Raw genomic sequence first — 15,691 nt, forward strand, 5'->3', positions numbered from 1 at the left:
CTTGGTTAGAGCTTTCCAATTGATATACACCTTAGTTATCGTCCACTGGTGTTTGTTTTCAGTTATAGTTAGTGTTATCCATACTAATGCAAGTACTGTCTTTCAGGGCGACGCTGAAGCGTCCACCACATTGACAACATCCCTAGATGTTCTTCAGCAGCAGGAGGTATGGATACTGACAGCTCCATCGAACTAGATCATCATAGCTGGAATACTTGTCGTTTGATTGTTCTACACAATGTTTCATTCGTGGTTAGCCATTGATATGTACCTTCGCGGTCGACCCCAAGTGTGTGTTATGTTTTCAATATTGTAATCCTTACTAATGCGAGTACTATGTTTCAGGCAGTTGATGGAGCGTCAACCCCTACACTTGATGCGGAGCCTGACATTCAAGTAATTCCAGGGGAAGTGGAAGCGGGACCTTGCGTATACGAATCGGCGCAACAGCTTTCGGAAGTGCGCACTACATTTACAACATCCCTAGATATTCTTCAGCAGCACGAGGTATGGATACTGACAGATCCATCGAGCGTGATCATATAACATGATTCCATTTGCTATACTTTCTTCCCTATTAACGCAAGTACTGTGTTTCAGGGAGACGACAGAGCTTCCACTACAATCACAACATCCCATTTAGATGATTCAGGTGTAAATAAATCAGAGAAATAAGTTGATTAAATATGATCATATTTAGATATTCCTTGATTCTTTTAGACAGTGCATCATTTGTGGTTATCTCTTTATATGTACCTGTGCCGTCGACCCCAAGTGTGTGTTATGTTTACAATATTGAAAACCATACTAACGCAGGTACTGTGTTTCAGGGAGACAACGGAGCTTCCTCTACAATCACAACATCCCTTGTAGGTGATGCAGATGTAAATAAATCGGAGAAATAAGTCGATTAAATCGGTTCATATTTAGATAACCATTGATTCTTTTAGACAATGCATCATTTGTGGTTATCTCATTATGTGTACCTGTGCCGTCGACCCCAAGTGTGTGTTATGTTTACAATATTGAAAACCATACTAACGCAAGTACTGTGTTTCAGGGAGTTGCTGATGTCTCCTCTCCAATACAATCATTCATGGCAGTCCATGCGGAGCCAGAGGTATGGATACTGACAGTTCTATCGAACTAGATCATCAGAGCTCGAATACTTGTCGTTTTATTGTTCTACACAATGTTTAATTCGTGTTTAGCTATTGAGATAAACCCGTGTGTTCGTCCTCACGTGTGTTTTATGTTTTCAACATTGTGATAGATAGTAATGAAAGTATTATGTTTCAGGGAGTCGATGGAGCGTCATTCCATGCTGTCTATGCGGATACAGAAAATATAGTCGTTGCAGCGCAAGAGGAAGGGAAGACATGTGGAAACGAATCGGAGCAACAGCGTGCAGATGTTGACGTTTGAGTCAAGAAAGTTGCAAAAAAAAGAAACAAAAATAAGTTTAGTTACAAACAGTTCATAATTTTAGAAATTGTTTTGTGCTGGGGGCTATATTATGTTTTTTCCTGTCAATTGTACTATACTTTATCTTGTGTTTAAACTGAGCATCCCTTTTCCAATCTGTCCTCTAGTTACCCGTGGGTGTACGAACTATACATACACAGACAGTGAAGCGAATGAGAGATGTTGCTTGCCAGACCATTTACACTATGGAGGAACTATTAAAGGAATGGTTCGGTCAAAAAATGTTATTGTCCCTACGGGTCGGCCATGTGTTTTTAAGCCTAAGTCGCTCGATTTTAGAAACATTTCCTATGGACCTTACCCGAGATTTCGTCCATTAAACGCGCGCGAAAACAGGCATCATGGAGCTGCCATTTTGTGATAATCTTATCACTTGCCGCATCGCCCTGTGTGACCTGCTTTTGTGGCACTAAATCATATCCCCCGCCCATGAGCCTGTCATTATCAAAACATTCATATTCCCCGCCTCTCTCTGTGACGTTACTGTGCTGCGTAGGCAAACACGCCCAGTCGTCTTCTAGGCGACTTCACACAGAACCCGGAAACCAACACAGATCAACTCACAACACAGCACGCCACAATTCGGAATATGAAACTGTACTTTAAAATCAAACAGCAATACGGTACATTTGGTCAAATACATTTATTTGACATTAAATGTTTAGAGAATATTCAGCAATTGGCATATTAAATTGGAATGGATTTTTTTTTCTTTGCTCTCGATCCGCAAATCCTCTGTTCCTTTATGGTACACAAGGTGTTGGTTTTCGTTAAAAGAAGCACTTTGTACGCACGGTGAACCGCAAGGCTGTTCCATCAACTAGGCACTAGGCCACTGTAAAGGTTGATATGTTGCTTCTAGCCGCTAGTACTGTGTAAGGGCATATGGGCCCTTGGCGATCGTCCCATAAAATGGTTAACGTTGTGCAGTTGTTTACAAGAAGCTGCATCTGGCGATTAAAAAATCCGTCAGCCGGGGTCTGGAATAGGTGGCAGTAGCAGTACAGTAGGAGGTACCTGTTTAGAAAACATAAAAATTGAAATTACTCTCACCAGCCGATCTTTATTACTATTATTCATTTTATTTATTACGGCCGAGCTGAAACTATTTGCTTGCGAGGATAGTGCAATGGAGTATGTTCGGCTCTAAAAGCAATGCGAAAACTAACAAAATAAATCGAGGTAAACACACAATGTAAATGATTTTTTAGCGTTGAACCACTAAGAAACGTCTGTTTGTCTGCATGCGTGTGGAATGGGGACATGCATGCCCATGTGCCTGGTAGAAAGACGATCCCACAAACATTTTACTTGCTCTTCATTCATCAATTCATTCATTCATTCATTCATTAATTCTTCATTCTGGTATAAAAGCGTCTAAAGAGTTACTTACATTATATTTGCCATTTCCATTGTGTCTCTGCGTAATGCAGTCCGTAAATCCCAGTGTGTTCGTGCCAACGATTTTTCATATACTGAACTAACATGAAACTCGGTCTAGTTTCAGATTTTCAACCTTATCGTCTCTTACATTATTGCACCCCTCGTTCAAATGAAGTCCTTTCGGCATGGTCCCTGTCTCTCAAGGTCAAAAAACAATAGAACCTTATGCTGCCAGTGCGAGTCGCGGGCCTCTTCAGCCCGCGAGCAAAAAATCAAAGCCGCTGACCTTCACTCTGCATGAGCATATATTCTTACTTTGCAACATCCCGTGTAAAGCCATCTGTGAGAACTTGAATTTTCGACTCCATCTATGTACTAGGCCTCAATGTGCAAATGCGAACTGGCTTCTCTCCCATCTGCAACGCCTCGCTTGGCGCGTTCTAAGGCCCCCAATTTTGTCCTCGTTGTGCGCGAGCTTTGCAGCCCTAGAGAACCATAACTATGGAGACATTGGGCCTCATTACGAGTCAGGCGTTAAGGGTTTTAGGGCGCCGTAAACGGCGCCGACCCTTAATACCTGATTACAAGGTCCCTTTGCGGGATGGTGATTTTAACGCCTGCTTTTTGCAGACGTTAAAAACCATGCCGCAAAGGGACCTTGGTGCTAAGTACGGTGCCGCAATTTGCGGCACCGTACTTAGCGCCTTCCCCATTCCCATTATGCCCTATGGGGCAAAAATGGGAATGGGGAAGGGCCATGGCAGAAGGGGGAATTACCACTCCGCCAACCTCGGAATGGGGTGGTAATTCCCCATTCCGCCATGGCGGAGTCGGAGAGTTACTGGCATGGACCATGGTGCTATTACAGTATCCATGGTCCATCCGCCAGGGTCGTAATGAGAAAACTTTTTGACTTTTTGGGGGAAGGTCAGGGAATGTATAAAGTCCTGAGGAGTTGAGTTGAAAGTGAGATTTATTGTTTGTTTGTTTTATTATTTGCAATACGCAAGCCTCCCCTCGGTTAACAGTGCACAGCATTTACATGAGATTGCGAAACTTAGTTACAGCAACAAAAATATATACATACACATATTCACAAGGTCAGCGATATGAGGTGAATAGAGAGAGAAGTCAAAGATGACACCCATGATGTTCGCCACCCAGGATGGTGAAGGGAGGGTTTAGGGTTAGCATACTTTGTATGCACACTGTAAAATAACATTATTTTCAAAAAGACAATCAGATTACAATCATTTAAACTGGGATTTGTACTTCTCAACAAGCTCTGCTTTGGGTGGACATGGCACAGTGGCAATGTTCGGTGGCAATGCATCAGTGCTGTGCACAGAAACGCTCAAATTTCCATATCTGTGCTTCTCTAGTACAGTAACAATAAGGTCTTTAACAAAGTCGAACTCCTTTTCCACATATACTGGTTTCACCACCCATTTCTTACTTCTTTTTGCAAAGGTCGAAGTGTAGCGAGGCATCCCTACATTTCCCGTAGTCCTAGATTGTTCACGGCACACATTCTCGTTATAGGCCAAGACCGCTAGTAGAGTCCTATGTTTCATGCCCTGTATGCTGAAATGCAATCGCTTTGGCCTGTACTTTAGGCACATATTGTGGAACACCTCCAAACCTCCTGTGTGACAGAATTCTGTCAGTCCCCTCAAATCTCTTAATAGAGTTTTATCGAAAACAATGTTCTCAATGGCTTTGTGTGTAGGTGAAGATGGAATCAACCACTTCTTCTTCCGTGCCTCCTCTGTGGACAAAGGGCCATGTTCACATTGGTGGAAATGTTGGTTTTCTGTCCAGCGGTGAACGTTGGTACAGTGGTGCATCAGTGACCGCCATTTTTCAAGTAGGATTTCCACTGACCCTTCACAAGTTTTGGAGCTCCACCAAAGATGGTTGCTGATAGACTGGGACCACTGTGAAATACTTTCCAACACTTTTTTTTTCCCTGCAGCCGAGATTTTCTAATTGATTGATTTAGCAAGATGCCATACATCAAATTGATGTTTAATATGTGGGAACTGCTCACTCATTGTCTTGGCAATTGAACCTTGTCTGTCCATGGCTATGAGGTCGATGTGCATTCCCCTCGATTGTAGATATTCCAATGATTTTATAAATCCTAGTTTCTCCATGGCCACTGAGGATGTACATTGGGATACCTGCACGACCACCGAACTCACAATTTTCTTACTATCCATGTCCTGAAAGTGGTAGGTGCAGTACTTGGCAGAAAATCCAGGGCTGTCGCACTGTCCATCGCCGGCTAGCCTGAATCGTTTGCCTTTGAATGTTCTTTGCTAGAGACAATTGTTCAATTTTCGATGCATCACTAATGGCCGGAAATAGATAATCATGTTGGAATTTGTAGTACTGTGTTTTATAAATGAAATGGAGTCCCACAAACTGAAAGAAAGACTCTAACTTTCTAAAACTGGACCCACTAAAAAGTGAGGCAGCTGCACACAGTAGATTGCATGCTGGCAGTTTCCCCAGCATCGGTTGTGCAGACCATGAGAACGTATGATTTAATCTACAGGCAACATGTATTTTGACGTTACTGCCTTGTTTTTGACGAGTCACATGAATCAATGGCTTCCCCCATACTTCCCCTCTAACGGAATGCCCACATTTCAGCATACTTATAATATCCATCAAACAACTGTCGAATACTATGTATTTGCCCTCTTTCATTAGACTGTCATCCGGCGTCAAAGTTCTTTCAGACTGTATCGTTGAGGACATATCACCACAATTGAAAGAAATATCGCTGATATCAAGTTCTGATGTGTCAGTGAATGCTGCTGCTGGTTCATTCTCTGTCATTTCAACATCTGTTACTTCAACATTGATGGGAGAACACAACGTTGACAGCTTTTTGGGTGTCAATTTTTTGGCGGGTGTAGATTGTGTGAATTGATCTGCGACTACTTCAGAGCTATCTTCAATACATTCAGTATCATCTTCTTGTGGTGGTGCGGTCGCACTGTAGCAATGGTCCAATAAAACTTTACTGGATTCTCCGGACAAATTCATTTCATGTTCTGGCCATTGGACATAAGCATCTCGAGTCAAAGTGTAAATGGTCTGGCAAGCAACATCTCTCATTCGCTTCACTGTCTGTGTATGTATAGTTCGTACACCCACGGGTAACTAAAGGACAGATTGGAAAAGGGATGTTCAGTTTAAACACAAGATAAAGTATAGTACAATTGACAGGAAAAAAACATAATATAGTCCCCAGCACAAAACAATTTCTAAAATTATGAACTGTTTGTAACTAACCTTATTTTTGATTCTTTTCTGTGCAACTTTCTTGACTCGAACTTCAACATCTGCACGCTGTTGCTCCGATTCGTTTCCCCATGTCTTCCCTTCCTCTTGCACTGCAACGACTATATTTTCTGTATCCGCATAGACAGCACGGAATGAAGCTCCATCGACTCCCTGAAAATTAGTACTTTCATTACTATGTATCACAAAATTGAAAACATAAAACACACGTGAGGACGAACACACAGGTACATCTCAACAGCTAAACACAAATTAAACATTGTGTAGAACAATCAAACGACAAGTATTCGAGCTCTGATGATCTAGTTCGATGGAACTGTCAGTATCCATACCTCTGGCTCCGCATGGACTGCCATGAATGATTGTATTGGAGAGGAGGCATCAGCAACTCCCTGAAACACAGTACTTGCGTTAGTATGGTTTTCAATATTGTAAACATAACACACACTTGGGGTCGACGGCACTGGTACATATAAAGAGATAACCACAAATGATGCATTGTCTAAAAGAATCAAAGGATATCTAAATATGAACCGATTTAATCGACATATTTCTCCGATTTATTTACATCTGCATCACCTACAAGGGAAGTTGTGACTGTAGAGGAAGCTCCGTCATCTCCCTGAAACACAGTACCTGCATAAGTATGGTTTTCAATATTGTAAACATAACACAAACTTGGGGTCGACGGCATAGGTACATATAAAGAGATAACCACAAATGATGCATTGTCTAAAAGAATCAAGGAATATCTAAATATGATCAGATTTAATCGGTATAATTCTCCAATTTATTTACATCTCCATCATCTAAATGGGATGTTGTGATTGTAGTGGAAGTTCCGCCGTCTCCCTGAAACACAGTACTTGCGTTAATAGGGAAGAAAGTATAGCAAATGGAATCACGTTATATGATCACGCTCGATGGAGCTGTCAGTATCCATACCCCGTGCTGCTGAAAAATATCTACGGATGTTGTAAATGTAGAACGCACTTCGAAAGCTGTTGCGCCAATTCGTATACGCAAGGTCCCACTTCCACTTCCCCTGGAATTACTTGAATGTCAGGCTCCGCATCAAGTGCAGGGGTTGACGCTCCATCAACTGCCTGAAACATAGTACTTGCATTAGTAAGGATTACAATATTGAAAACATAACACACACTTGGGGCCGACCGCACAGGTACATATCAATGGCTAAGCACAAATGAAACATTGTGTAGAACAATCAAACGACAAGTATTCCAGCTCTGATGATCTAGTTCGATGGAGCTGTCAGTATCCATACCTCCTGCTGCTGAAGAACATCTAGGGATGTTGTCAATGTGCTGGACGCTTCAGCGTCTCCCTGAAAGACAGTACTTGCATTAATATGGATAACACTGATTATAATTGAAAACAAACACCAGTGGACGATAACTAAGGTGTATATCAATTGGAAAGCTCTAACCAAACATTCGGTAAAATAATTACACAATACATAAAAACTATTACTTGACCTTCATAAAACAAGTTTGTAGCGGAATAGCCAAGTAAGATTATCTGATACGCGCTATAAGTGGTTGATAACTGCGAGCACGTCACGGATGTAGAATGTTCTTGCTTCAGATTTAAGGGATAGTAAAGCAGTTGTAAAGGTAAATTATTGTTTGATAATGAAATGCCAATATTTAAAATTGCCATGTAAGGAGACAGAATACTTGAGAGTAATGCTATTGAAAATGCGCAATATAGCAAAGTTCCCTGTGCCCATATATAGATTTTGTTTGTGGGTTATGAAATCTAAAAAGAATATATTGATAAATGTCATTATTCAAAAAGCTATACACTCACATCAATGTCGAAAGTATTACAAGGGACACAACACCTAAAATATCAATTAATCCATTCGGCTACCTACACACTACCTCAAGGCCTAAAGATAAATCCGGACACTTGACTCACCAGTGGCGGAATGTGGACGAATAGAGTGGGAATAGCGCTTGCGAGCAATTTTCGTGTCGTTCGCTGTTTATTCTTCTTTGTTACCCAAGATGTGGCTTACATGTTCGAGGAAAAGTGCCGGCTGCAGATGCGGTATCGATCACCCCTCTTGTCCTCTAAGACTTGTTGGACTCTACTTTCCAGCTCAACCAGTCGATATCTGCAATGTCTGACCCATTCTCTTATTCGATCAACAGTTTTCGGGAATACATGCATTGTAGTGCCTTCAGATTTAGAATGGGTCTTCGAAGGGCAACCGCTAATCGAACAGGCAGGCATTGTTGAAAATTCTGAAAAGAAAATATCAACATTATTATACAATCTTGATGAATTAAAATGTGATACAAAAGTAAATGAACCATACAATGTTCAATGCAAAGTTTGTTTTGGTCGCCGGAACTATACCAGTTCATCATGTGCGGCTTAGTATTTGCATAATTTGCAGAAATGTATAAATGATGTGACTAAACTCTGAACATGTGACTCGTCCCTTGGATGTTCTGTCTTGCACGAGAAGGAAACCTGCTTACATTATAGACTGGACCCCCGAAGGATGCAATTCGATGACAATTGACACAGATGAAAATAAATAGATCTATTGATAGCATAACAATTGAAACTCAAGTTAATAGCAATGAGACCAATGAACATAGCACTATTGAGTACTCTACTCGCAAATAAATAGACATTTAAAAATCAACGAAATATGACTAGGATACATGGCCTTACCTTGACCAACAAATAGTTGGATTCAGCAAGCCGAGCAGTATGTTGCAGGAGAACAGGTAGATGGCCACAGGTAGCACACTGACGAGTTTGCTCGAAGCGGTCACAGAAGTTCACGGATAGCACGACGATGAGCAGATTAGCATAGATCTCAGTGGTTCTCAGGTAGCATGTTCAGGAGTTGACTTGCAAATTACAAAAATGTTCTCATGAGACATATCAAGTGGTTTATAAAGTATTACAAACAGGGGTGTGTTTGTGAATGAATGACGTGTGTATGTCGTGGTATTATGTGGTTTGCAGGGGGGCGGCCAGCGTCAGACTTGGCCTGCCTGGAGACACGGGGTCTGAGGAGGCCATGTGAGCGATGGCCCCTGGGATACCTTTTGAGGTGTACATGGTGTTTGGCACATTGGCCGTTATCGCCCCTGACAGCACACCGTGGCAGCGCTCATCCCCGGGTGCGAACTGCCTTTGATAGGGGAGGGAGGTGGAAGGATGGGCCGGTGGGCGTGCAGACAAGGCACAGGAAGACTGCTGAATGGTAACACACTTATATGGACTGCAGGGGGGGGGGGCGGCCAGCGTCAGGCTTGGCCTGCCTGGAGACACGGGGTCTGAGGAGGCCATGTGAGCGATGGCCCCTGGGCGTGGGATACCTTTTGAAGTGTACATGGTGTTTGGCACCTTGGCCGTTATCGCCGCTGACAGCACACCATGGCAGCGCTCATCCCCGGGTGCGAACTGCCTTTGATAGGGGAGGTGGGTGGATGGATGGGCCAGTGGGCGTGAAGACAAGGCACAGGAAGACTGCTGAATGGAGACACACAAATGTGGATTTCAGGGGGGCGGCCAGCGTCAGGCTTGGCCTGCCTGGAGACACAGGGTCTGAAGAGGCCATGTGAGCGATGGCCCCTGGGCGTGGGATACCTTTTGAAGTGTACATGGTGTTTGGCACCTTGGCCGTTATCGCCCCTGCCAGCACACCATGGCAGCGCTCATCCCCGGGTGCGAACTGCCTTTGATGGGGGGGTGGATGGGTCGGTGGGCATGCAGACAAGGCACAGGAAGACGCTGAATGGAGACACACTTATGTGGATTGCAGGGGGCGGCCAGCGTCAGGCTTGGCCTGCCTGGTGACAGGGGGTCTGAGGAGGCCATGTGAGCGATGGCCCCTGGGCGTGGGATACCTTTTGAAGGGTACATGGTGTTTGGCACCTTGGCCGTTATCGCCCCTGACAGCACACCATGGCAGCGCTCATCCCCGGGTGCCAACTCCCTTTGATAGGGGAGGGGGATGGATGGATGGGCCGGTGGGCGTGCAGACAAGGCACAGGAAGACTGCTGAATGGAGACACACTTATGTGGATTGCAGGGGGGCGGCCAGCGTCAGGCTTCGCCTGCCTGGAGACACAGGGTCTGAGGAGGCCATGTGAGTGATGGCCCCTGGGAGTGGGATACCTTTTGAAGGGTACATGGTGTTTGGCACCTTGGCCGTTATCGCCCCTGACAGCACACCATGGCAGCGCTCATCCCCAGGTGCGAACTGCCTTCGATAGGGGGGGGGTGGATGGGCGGTGAGTGTGCAGACATGGCACAGGAAGACTGCTGAATGGAGACACACTTGATTCATTTAAAAAATTGAAACAACCGTTGTTAAAATATATGTAGTGTTTTATTTTGTATCTTATTTTGATGGCACAAAAATACAAGACTTTACACATTGTACAGGTCAGGTTGCAGCACAGCGAGGGAAAATCCCCTGTACTGACCGCTGTCACTGGGGAAAGTTTGTCTTATGGCACGACCGGCACAGGCGGGTATTACTCTTCGAACGCGGTGTCCAAGCCTCCTCTGAAGCCACCATGTAAAGGAACCATAGGCCACCAGCCAGTACCACCTGTGAAAAAGAATGAAACAAACTGTTTTTAAATGACCAAGATAAGTTTAATAATCGTTTGTTGTCAATGACAATTCTTGTAACTAATGGCATTCTGCTCGGACAAATGCTATCTAGACACTGCACACTATTGAACGACTTTCATGCGTTACAATGATATGTAGATGTAATTTTGGATATAGGAGATGACCATGAAATAGTAGTGGCATCACAAGCAGAGTATACTTACTCATTACTCGGATTACAAGGACGAACAGTTGCGCAAGTTTGTGCATAAGCACCATCATTATCCTCAACACGGACCGTGTGAGGCAGGCTGCCCTGAAGTCTGGCAGCTCGGTGATGCATTGCAGCCGTGGATCGCCTTCCGAAATGTAGTCCACGCATCCCAAGTTTTGACAGCAGCAGCAGTTCTCGTCCTCGGTTGGCATTAGCTCGCACCGATTGCATGTGCACCAGGTGGAAACACCGTCCATGCGACTAGGTCCAGGGTCTTCATCCGTTGATTCGTCCTGCCAACTGCCGTCCGAAGCCCCATCGTTTTCGCAGGTTTCCCTTTCCAGTAGTTCCTCCTCGGTATACTCGGGTTCGTACATGTAGGGCATTATTGTAGCCATTGTGTGGTAAACAAACTAAAATAATTTATAGCAATGGTACAGGTGTTCACACGGGCTACAAGCAACGAAGGTAGCGGACCAGAGAACAGAAACAAGTCACATAATACTCAAAGAAATACAGTGAGAGGAATGGAATCGAAAATCTGCTGCTGTGTGTTGTGAAACAGTCTGTTTATACTTATTGAGGAAAGAGGCGTCCTGCCATTTACATGGCGACACGTCATTAGCTGAAGCGCAGCGATTGTTGACACGAGACGTGCTTTGGCGTTGGGAAATGGGCGGTACGTGTCTACTGATGACAGGCTCAGAGGCAGGGGATATGATTTAGTGCCGCAAAAGCAGGTCAGCCAGGGCGATGGGGCAAGTGATAGGATTATCACAAAATGGCAGCTCCCTGATGCCTGTTTTCGCATGCATTTAATGGACGAAAACTCGGGTAAGGTCCATAGGAAATTTTTCTAAAATCGAACGATTTAGGCTTAAAAACACATAGCCAACCCGTAGGGACAATACATTTTTTTGACCGAACCATTACTTTAATTCAGACGTGGCGTGCTGAGATTCGTGATGCTTATGTCCAATGGCCAGAACATGAAATTAATGTGTCCGGAGAATCCAGTAAAGTTTTATTGGACCATTGCTACAGTGCGACCGCACCACCACAAGAAGATGATACTGAATGTATTGAAGATAGCTCTGAAGTAGTCGTAGTTTAATTCACACAATCTACACCCGCCAAAAAATTGCAACCCAAAAAGCTGTCGACATTGTTGTGTTCTCCCATCAAAGTTGAAGTAACAGATGTTGAAATGACAGAGAATGAACCAGCAGCAGCATTCACTGACGCATCAGAACTTGATATCAGCGATATTTCTTTCAATTGTGGTGATATGTCCTCAACAATACAGTCCGTAACAACTTTGATGCCGGATGACAGTCTAATGAAAGAGGGCAAATACATAGTATTCAACAGTTGTTTGATGGATATTATAAGTATGCTGAAATGTGGGCATTCCGTTAGAGGGGAAGTATGTGGGAAGCCATTGATTCATGTGACTCGTCAAAAACAAGGCAGAAACTTCAAAATACATGCCGCCTGTAGATTAAATCATACGTTCTCATGGTCTGCACAACCAATGCTGGGGAAACTGCCAGCAGGCAATCTACTGTGTGCAGCTGCCTCACTTTTTAGTGGGTCCAGTTTTAGAAAGTTAGAGTCTTTCTTTCAGTTTGTGGGACTCCATTTCATTTCTAAAACTCAGTACTACAAATTCCAACATGATTATCTATTTCCGGCCATTAGTGATGATTGGAAAATTGAACAATTGTCTCTAGCAAGTACATTCGAAGGCAAACGATTCAGGCTAGCCAGCGATGGACAGTGCGACAGCCCTGGATTTTCTGCCAAGTACTGCACCTACCACTTTCAGGACATGGATAGTAAGAAAATTGTGAGTTTGGTGGTCGTGCAGGTGTCCCAATGTACATCCTCAGTGGCCATGGAGAAACTAGGATTTATAAAATCATTGGAATATCTACAATCGAGGGGAATGCACATCGACCTCATAGCCATGGACAGACAAGTTTCAATTGCCAAGACAATGAGAGAGCAGTTCCCACATATTAAACATCAATTTGATGTATGGCATCCTGCTAAATCAATCAATAAGAAAATCTCGGCTGCAGGGAAAAAAAAAGTGTTGGAAAGTATTTCACAGTGGTCCCAGTCTATCAGCAACCATCTTTGGTGGAGCTCCAAAACTTGTGAAGGGTCAGTGGAAATCCTACTTGAAAAATGGCGGTCACTGATGCACCACTGTACCAACGTTCACCGCTGGACAGAAAACCAACATTTCCACCAATGTGAACATGGCCCTTTGTCCACAGAGGAGGCACGGAAGAAGAAGTGATTGATTCCATCTTCACCTACACACAAAGCCATTGAGAAGATTGTTTTCGATAAAACTCTATCAAGAGATTTGAGGGTACTGACAGAATTCTGTCACACAGGAGGTTTGGAGGTGTTCCACAATATGTGGCTAAAGTACACGCCAAAGCGATTGCATTTCTGCATACAGGGCATGAAACATAGGACTCTACTAGCGGTCTTGGCCCATAACGAGAATGTGTGCCGTGAATAATCTAGGACTACGGGAAATGTAGGGATGCCTCACTACACTATCGCCTTTGCAAAAAGAAGTAAGAAATCGGTGGTGAAACCAGTATATGAGGAAATGGAGTTCGACTTTGTTAAAGGCCTTATTGTTACTGTACTAGAGAAGCACAGATATGGAATTTTGAGCGTTTCTGTGCACAGCACTGATGCTTTGCCACCGAACATTGCCACTGTGCCATGTCCACCCAAAGCAGAGCTCGTTGAGAAGTACAAATCCCAGTTCAAATGATTGTAATCTGATTGTCTTTTTGAAAATAATGTTATTGTACAGTGTGCATACAAAGTATGCTAACCCTAACCCCTCCCTTCACCATCCTGGGTGTCATCATTGACTTCTCTTTCTATTCACCTCATATCGCTGACCTTGTGAATATGTGTATGTATATATTTTTGTTGCTGTAACTAAGTTTCGCAATCTCATGTAAATGCTGCGCACTGTTAACCGAGGAGAGGCTTGCGTATTGCAAATAATAAAACAAACAAACAATAAATCTCACTTTCAACTCAACTCCTTGGGTACTTTATACTTTCCCTGACCTTCCCCCAAAAAGCCAATGTCTCCATAGTTATGGTTCTCTGGGGCTGCAAAGCTCGCGGACAACGAGGACAAAATTGGGGGCCTTAGTACGCGCCAAGCGAGGCGTTGCAGATGGGAGAGAAGCCAGTTCGCATTTGCACATTGAGGCCTAGTACATAGATGGAGTCGAAAATTCAAGTTCTCACAGATGGCTTTACACAGGATGTTGCAAAGTAAGAATGTATGCTCATGCAGAGTGAAGGTCAGCGGCTTTGATTTTTTTGCTCGCGGGCTGAAGAGGCCCGCGACTCGCACTGGCAGCATAAGGTTCTATTGTTTTTTGACCTTGAGAGACAGGGACCATGCCGAAAGGACTTCATTTGAACAAGGGGTGCAATAACGTAAGAGACGATAAGGCTGAAAATCTGAAACTAGACCGAGTTTCATGTTAGTTCAGTATATGAAAATCGTTGGCATGAACACAGTGGGATTTACGGACTGCATTACGCAGTGACACAATGAAAATGGCAAATATAATGTAAGTAACTCTTTAGACGCTTTTATACCGGAATGAAGAATTAATGAATGAATTAATGAATGAATGAATTAATTAATTAATTAATTAATGAAGAGCAAGTTAAAAGTTTGTGGGATCGTCTTTCTACCAGGCACATGGGCATGCATGTCCCCATTCCACACACATGTAGACAAACAGTCGTTTCTCAGTGGTTCAACGCTAAAAAATCATTACATTGTGTGTTTACCTCGATTTATTTTGTTAGTTTTCGCATTGCTTTTAGAGCCGAACATACTCCATTGCACTATCCTCGCAAGCAAATAGTTTCAGATCGGCTGTAATAAATAAAATGAATAATAGTAATAAAGATCGGCTGGTGTGAATAATTTCAATTTTTATGTTTTCTAAACAGGTACATCCTACCGTACTGCTACTGCCACCTATTCCAGACCCCGGCCGACAGATTTTTTAATCGCCAGCTGCAGCTTCTTGTAAACAACTGCACAACATTGACCATTTTATGGGACGATCGCCAAGGGCCCATATGCCCTTACGCAGTACTAGCGGCTAGAAGCAACATATCAACCTTTACGGTGGCCTAATGCCTAGTTGATGGAACAGCCTTGCGGTTCACCTTGCGTCCAAAGTGCTTCTTTTGACGAAAACCAACACCCTGTGTACCATAAAGGAACAGCGTGTGACTCACAATAAACTTTAGTGGATTTGCGGATCGAGAGCAAAGAAAAAAAATTCCATTCCCATTTAATATGCCAATTGCTGAATATTCTCTAAACATTTAATGGAAAATAAATGTACTTTACCAAATGTACCGTATTGCTGTTTGATTTTAAAGTACAGTTTCATATTCCGAAATGTGGCACGCTGTGTTGTGAGTTGATCTGTGTTGGTTTCCGGGTTCTGTGTGAAGTCGCGTAGAAGACGATTGGGCGCGTTTGCCTACGCAGCACAGTAACGTTACGGAGAGAGGCGGGGAATATGAATGTTTTGATAATGACAGGCTCAGGGGCGGGGGATATGATTTAGTGCCGCAAAAGCAGGTCACAAAGGGCGATGC

Source organism: Ambystoma mexicanum, chromosome 3p (assembly GCF_040938575.1).
Source record: "Ambystoma mexicanum isolate Mex_15411 chromosome 3p, UKY_AmexF1_1, whole genome shotgun sequence".
In the NCBI taxonomy this organism is placed as follows: Eukaryota; Metazoa; Chordata; class Amphibia; order Caudata; family Ambystomatidae; genus Ambystoma; species Ambystoma mexicanum.